We start from the raw sequence: 6,448 nt of genomic DNA on the forward strand, positions 1-6,448 counted from the left end.
TAGAACTGAATAATTTATCTAAGTAATCACTTAGCTAAATAACTAGGTTAAACAACTTGTGTTAAGGGATCTAAAAACGTACACATGGGACTCTTTCCTTCAGTGGTATTCGTCTCCTTTGTCTCCCTTAGTGATATCCCCATACTCTTCTTTTCCTTTTAAACAGATTTCACACTTGGATCTATCAATATTGTGAGATGGGTTTTGTGAAATTTGTACAAAAATTATAAATTGCAAGGAAAATTGCAATATACATCATTGATAGTTTTTATGATTGTAATTTATTTCTAAATCTCGGAAATTTAATGATTATGCTCAAAACAGGGTGCTTCCCACAAGATACGAAGAAAACAGAGACCTGTAGGCGTGAAAGAAAAAAGAAAGAGGGAAAAAGAAACTGGAAGAAAGAGAGAGAAGAGAACCTGCACAACATCTTCAACAACATCCCCACAAACGCATTTGAAATCAACCCCAAAACCTTAAATCAAAACCCACACAACAGCAGCAACATCTCCAAATTAAAGTTCTAGACTTCTAGAAGAAGCAACTGATTGATTTTATTACCCAAAAAAAAAAAAAAAAAAACAACTGATTGATTCAGCCCGTGTTGCACTTTGTCAATGTTGAACATCCATATTGTACGCACCACGAACAGTAAATTCACCATGCTTTGTTCCTATCCAAATGATTTTTTCAGGGATATCAAATCTCAATAAAGCAATTTTCAAATCTAATCTAATCTAATACTATATATGATAGCAGAAGCTTTTACGAGGATGTGCCACGTTAGGAAAAAAGCCTATCCGTATAGATTTAAAACTTAAAACATCGCACGGTGCGTTTGTAGAGGCTCACTGTCAGACAGCAAGCCGCTTATCCCTTAAAAAAAGAGAGAGCGATGAAATCAAAAAGCTTCATCACTCCGCTTAACATTTTCTCTCTCTAAAAAAAAACCTTGCCGATATTGCGATAGAGAGAAAGGGAAGGAGAAAAAAAAACCTAGCGATACTGCGACACAGTGGAGATTCGTACGGCCGGCATAGAGAGAAAAGAGAAAATCTAAGAAGACAGTCAGCCTTTGCCACCATCAGATCCTGTATCCTCCACCGGTTCGTCTCTGTTTTTTGGTTCTGTAAATTTGGGTTTAAATATGATTTAGGTCTGGGTATTTGGATTGGATTGTATTGGATTGCATTCAAGTTTTGGTTTAGATTCAGTTTCGAGTAGGGAATTTGGGTTAGAATGGTTTTTAAAATCAGTTATATGTGTTAAATTTGGTTTTTCTTTTGGATATTTAGGTTAAATTCGTTTTGTGTATAAGTTTTCGCTCTAAATTGAAATCTCTGGAGATCTTCATGAATTGATTTAATTTATGTGGTGCCAAAAAAATAATGCTCTGTCATTTCATTTATGCTTTTATTAATTTTTTGTTGAAATATTTTCCCTCTTTATATTTTCGCTGCCTATGTTTCTTTTCAACCATTGTTGTCAAGGTTTTTGCAGTATATATTTAAAGTTTTCGTTTGCAATTGCTCTAATTTGAAAAAATAAAACCATAGAACACAGAGAATAAGAAGGTATTGAACGTTAAAATGCCTTTCTTCCTCCACTGATGCCAATCTGCTTCAAGCATTATATCTTTGTGTTTTGGATCCAAAATTAGATCGTACCATTCATCCTTCCTGGCTATGCTCAAGGTATTTCCTCTGATTTATTTTATTTTCTTCTTTTTATCAGATGGGTATATAATATAATCTTTGAAAACCACCATCTCTTTGCCATTCTCTTAAACTTTTGATTTAATATTTTGGTTTGACGTGACTACCGCAACTTTTTGTTACATGCATGCTGCAAATTGCAATGTTTTGCTCTTTTATCTGCACTTTGCCACTTATTTTTATCATAGATCAAACATTAGCTTTCTCAATACTGTCTTAGTACTTTTGCTTTTCTGTAAATTGTTTTCAAATTTAAGTAATTGGTTGACTGACTATACTCAATAATTAGTTTATTGTCATGCCAATTATTTAACACTGTTGTACATTGATATGAAAAATATTGCATTTTTCTTTGTAGTTCAATATGTCTAATAGTTCAATTACTTCTTTTTCTTCTTATTCCATCGTAAGAGATTTAACAATAAAGCACTAAAAAGGGGCACAACCAAGCATAGTAACCAAGTATGAAATTTAATTAACAGTTCAATTTCTTATTGGAGTGTACCTTTCCGTTGGTGTGTTATTGACTTATTGTGGAGGAGGCAGAGTTATTTTGACGTAAATTGGGTTATAAATTAGAAATAGAGGATCATTAGATGCCTATGGAAGCAGAATGAAACTTTTTTTACCGACCATATTGTCCTTGAGAAGGAAACTTTTTATGCTGACCTATTGTCTTTGAGGTGGTGTCCATGAGAATGCTATATTTATGTAGTTTGATTTAGTGCATTTGGAATTCTTGATGTAGTTCATTTGGAAGGAGAGTTGCTGGGAAACAGGGACAACAGCAGCATTGACACAGAGGGATTCTTTTTTCTATTTTTGGTAAATCTTGGTCTTAATTGAAGCTTCAAAGTCTGAGAAAGGCAATTGGATTGGTGTATTATTTCAATGTAGGAATCAAAGAGATTGCAATATTTTTAGGGGCTGTTAAAGTTGGAAAGTGTAGAGGAAGACTACTGCTATATTGTGGTCTTTGAGGGTTCTCTCTATTAGGCTTTCAAACATGAAAGTGAATGGTATTATAGTTATGACAACTAGAAAAGTTAAGGAAGTATTCAATTTGACTCAGGGGCATACTAGAGTGAGATGACAAGACAAAAGGGTGCTGAACAACCTTGAGAAAACATGTAAGAATCTACAACCTATTAATATTTTGCGTAAGATCAATTTTTGAGGGGTTTAAAAATCTGCACCTATTACAAAGAATACAATTTTTGTCTGGTGTAAAATCAATATTTTTCATTAACACTATTTTCCAGTTAGATACCTACTTGACTCTTTTTTTTTTTTTTTTTGTGTTCTTGATTTAGTTTTGGTTGATTGGTTGAGGTTTGATCCTTCAGTAATTTCAGATTTTGTTTGTTCATTTCCCTATTGCATTTTAATCAATGACTATTTCTGTGTGTGAAAGAATCCTCTTTTGTAAGCAGATCAACTGTATCCATGACGTTATATAGCAATTTGTTATTTTTTTGGAACCTGTTTTGTGGTGGTTGAGTTTTGGAGTTGGTTAGCTAAATTTATTTGCTAATACAATGTTAGTTGTGCCTTTTCTCTGCATGTTATTTGGTCTTTGCATTGTGTGGGAGGCATGTCTTTATATAAAAGAAGCTAGATTACTTATGAAACCAATGCTTTCTCAACGTCCTAATTTTTCACAAATTCTGTCAGTGTCACATGAAAATTATAAGCACTGCAACATTGCTATTTTTTTCCCCCTGATGACCAAAAGTGAAGTGCAAATTCAGTGTGCAAAAGAAAGGAAAAATCATAACCAGCCTGGGATTCTACTTTCAGAGATTTAAAGTCAGTTTGGTGTGATCCTCAATAGTGAAGTACTCTTTCTAAGCCTTTTGTTATTTTGGCTATTGAATTGTTAACATTCTAATGAAGGTTTAGACAAATGGCTATCTGCTTAAGTTGGTCTCAAAACTTAAGCAAACAATGATTTTATCTACCTTTGCATCCCTTAATGATCATTTTAGTCATTTTAACTTTCAAAAATTGTTGTTTCCTTTTCCAGCTATGATGAAGTTCAGAATTATATCTATTAACTATGTTGGATCAGTTTCTGTCACCTGCAGAAACCTTGCTTCTGACTTGATATTTAGAAACTTCTTCATTTTACTGCATTTTTCTAAAAATCTTACTAATAAAGTCCCTCAATTGCATTGGCATAGTCATGATATGTTTTTAACATGTGAGCTTTGTTTCAAATGATTGTATGAGATTAAAAGGAATAAAAGGAATTATTCATTGAAGAAGAAGCATATACATTATGAAACATTCATGTACATGTTAAAAAAACAAATTTGATAAACATTGTGCTCTTATAAAGTACTCACTACCATTATTACAATATATGTAAGATAGTACACTTCCAAAGTTTCTTATTGAGTTAAAATAAAGTAAGACATTATGAAATTGATTAGGTGGAAAATCTAGAATAAATTTCAATTTAATGGTAAATTCTAATTCTATTGAACTATCTTAGCAAAAAAGAAAGACACTAATGATGTAGATAGTTTCCAGTCAACCGTGACTCTCTAATGTAGTTTTGAAAGTGTATCTCAAAATGTGAAGTAGTTTTGGAAAACACTTGATTTGTTGTCATCTCTACCTATTTGGAAAAAAAAAAAAAAGATGAAAAAAAGAAAAAAGGAGATGTTGGACTTAGGAAGTACTAACAGCATAAGGTGCTTGCGATTTACTTTTTTTGTTATGCAGATCAATAAGAGTGGTGGATTGGGTTCCAATAACTTTCTTTTTGGGGATCTGAATCTGAAGCGAAGAAATAGAAAGAAAATGTGTAATGCAACTGTTAGAGAGAAAAGGTAAGAGATATATTGTTTTCTAAATTCATTGATTTAATTATGTTCAGGTTTTATTTCATAACCCTTGCCTTCAAAGACTATTTCAACATGATTGTGATTATATTGCATTAAAGGTTAATTTGTTTGGCTCCAAGTAATTGTGAAAAGGCATGTCTGTTTTATTTCAATGAAATTAATTCTAAGATAGATATTCTTTTGATTAATTAGTGTTAGGATATGAATAGTTTTTACATGAAATACTCCAAATTTAATATTGATTATCTTTGCTTTCTAATTTACAAATGCTAAATTATCAAGTCTGAATAGGTGCTAAATTCTCTCAAAAGGTATTGAATAATTTTGACTGATATTGTGATTTTATGTAGCACTTCGAAAACTTGAATAATTTCACACTAAGTGTCACCAAAGTACTGACCTATGATTTCATGGTACTTTGTAAAATTGTAGTATTATGCAACAACTTGATTTAGCTGTTTAAGGGTCATTTTTTCTTATTTTACAACAGTTTTTACGTGAAATACTCCAACTTTAATATTGATTATCTTTGCTTTCTAATTTATAAATGCTAAATTATCAAGTCTGAATTGGTGCTAAATTCTCTAAAGGTATTGAATAATTTTGACTGACATTGTGATTTTATGTAGCACTTCAAAAACTTGAATAATTTCACACTAAGTGTCACCAAAGTATTGACGTATGATTTCATAGTACTTTGTTAAATTGTAGTATTATGCAACAACTTGATTTAGCTGTTTAAGGATCATTTTTTCTTATTTTACAGATTTTCTTGCAAAAAATCTCATTTCATATTGAATCGTAAAGAGCATCTAATTAGTAAGAAATTTGACATTGGCTACAAGCGAGTTTGTAGTTAAACTTTGTTCTTCTTATTATATGTATTTTAAAATTTTATGAATTGACATTTAATGGGATTTTCCTCTTTAGTTAAATATGGATGATAGAAATGGTTTAAGCAAACGTGAAAATGAGAGACAGGTTTATGTTGGCTGATTGTTTCAACAATTACATGTTGGTGCACACATAGGTTTATTTTACAAGTATTTTAAATTAATTATTGTTACTTTTTTATTCCTTAATGATTTATATGTATAAATATAACCAAGCTAAAATATTACATTTACTTCTATGTGTATAAATATAACAAAGCTATCTTAGAATTTTTATCATATCATGTTCACTTTTAATTTGTTTTTCATATTTATTGGATTTTCCTTGGTCAAGATTCAACTTGCATTATGTAAGCTTTTCTAGGTTTAGGAATATTTTTGATATTGGCTGATGATATTTTTGATATGTTTAGCCGATGAAGAAGTTACGAGATTAAACGCAATGTTCAAAGGCATGGCTGTTGACAACTTTGGGCCTACAAGATTTAGAAATGAAGCGTGTAGTCATTAGGCAAGGAATAAAATATTTGAAAGATTTTAATATGTAGTTATTATAATTAATTATTATTTTTGGATAATTGCATTTCTTTATTTCTATTACTTATATTTATTGTTGTATTATGCGTTTTGTATTATTTAAACTAGCAACAAAACACACTTACTGATTTCTTTATAAACTGTATACTATAATGCATTCGTAAATATTAGGGTAAAATATCATTTTCGTCCCTAAACTATCACAAAAGTTCGTTTTTCGTCCCTAAACTTTCAAAAGTTCGTTTTTCGTCCCTGAACTATTACAAAAGTTCATTTTTAGTCCCTAAACTTTCAAAAGTTCTATTTTCGTGCCTAAACTTTTCCAAATGTATTGATTTTCGTCCCTCTCACATCAGCACACTGTCAAAGCCACGTCAGCACTCCATCAGACGGAGGGATGAAAATCAATACGTTTGGAAAAGTTTAGGGACGAAAATAGAACTTTTGA

The 6,448-nt window shown here is 31.1% G+C and overlaps 1 long non-coding RNA gene across 5 annotated transcripts; it reads left to right on the forward strand.

Annotated features, from left to right (window-relative positions):
* The first annotated feature begins 287 nt into the window (after window positions 1–287).
* LOC112035301 (uncharacterized) lies at window positions 288–6,081 on the forward strand. Of its 5 annotated transcripts, none has more exons than XR_010632178.1 (6): window positions 288–1,109; window positions 1,560–1,697; window positions 2,467–2,848; window positions 3,393–3,556; window positions 4,449–4,555; window positions 5,877–6,081. It is a non-coding gene; the product is annotated as an uncharacterized LOC112035301 (long non-coding RNA). The 5 variants fall into 5 exon arrangements; XR_010632180.1 differs by lacking the exon at window positions 3,393–3,556 and having other exon boundaries at window positions 305–1,109; window positions 2,467–2,543; window positions 2,643–2,848; XR_010632177.1 differs by lacking the exon at window positions 3,393–3,556 and having other exon boundaries at window positions 302–1,109.
* Window positions 6,082–6,448: the final 367 nt, after the last annotated feature.

This window comes from Quercus suber, unplaced genomic scaffold (assembly GCF_002906115.3).
Source record: "Quercus suber isolate HL8 unplaced genomic scaffold, Cork oak 2.0 scaffold_268, whole genome shotgun sequence".
In the NCBI taxonomy this organism is placed as follows: domain Eukaryota; kingdom Viridiplantae; phylum Streptophyta; class Magnoliopsida; order Fagales; family Fagaceae; genus Quercus; species Quercus suber.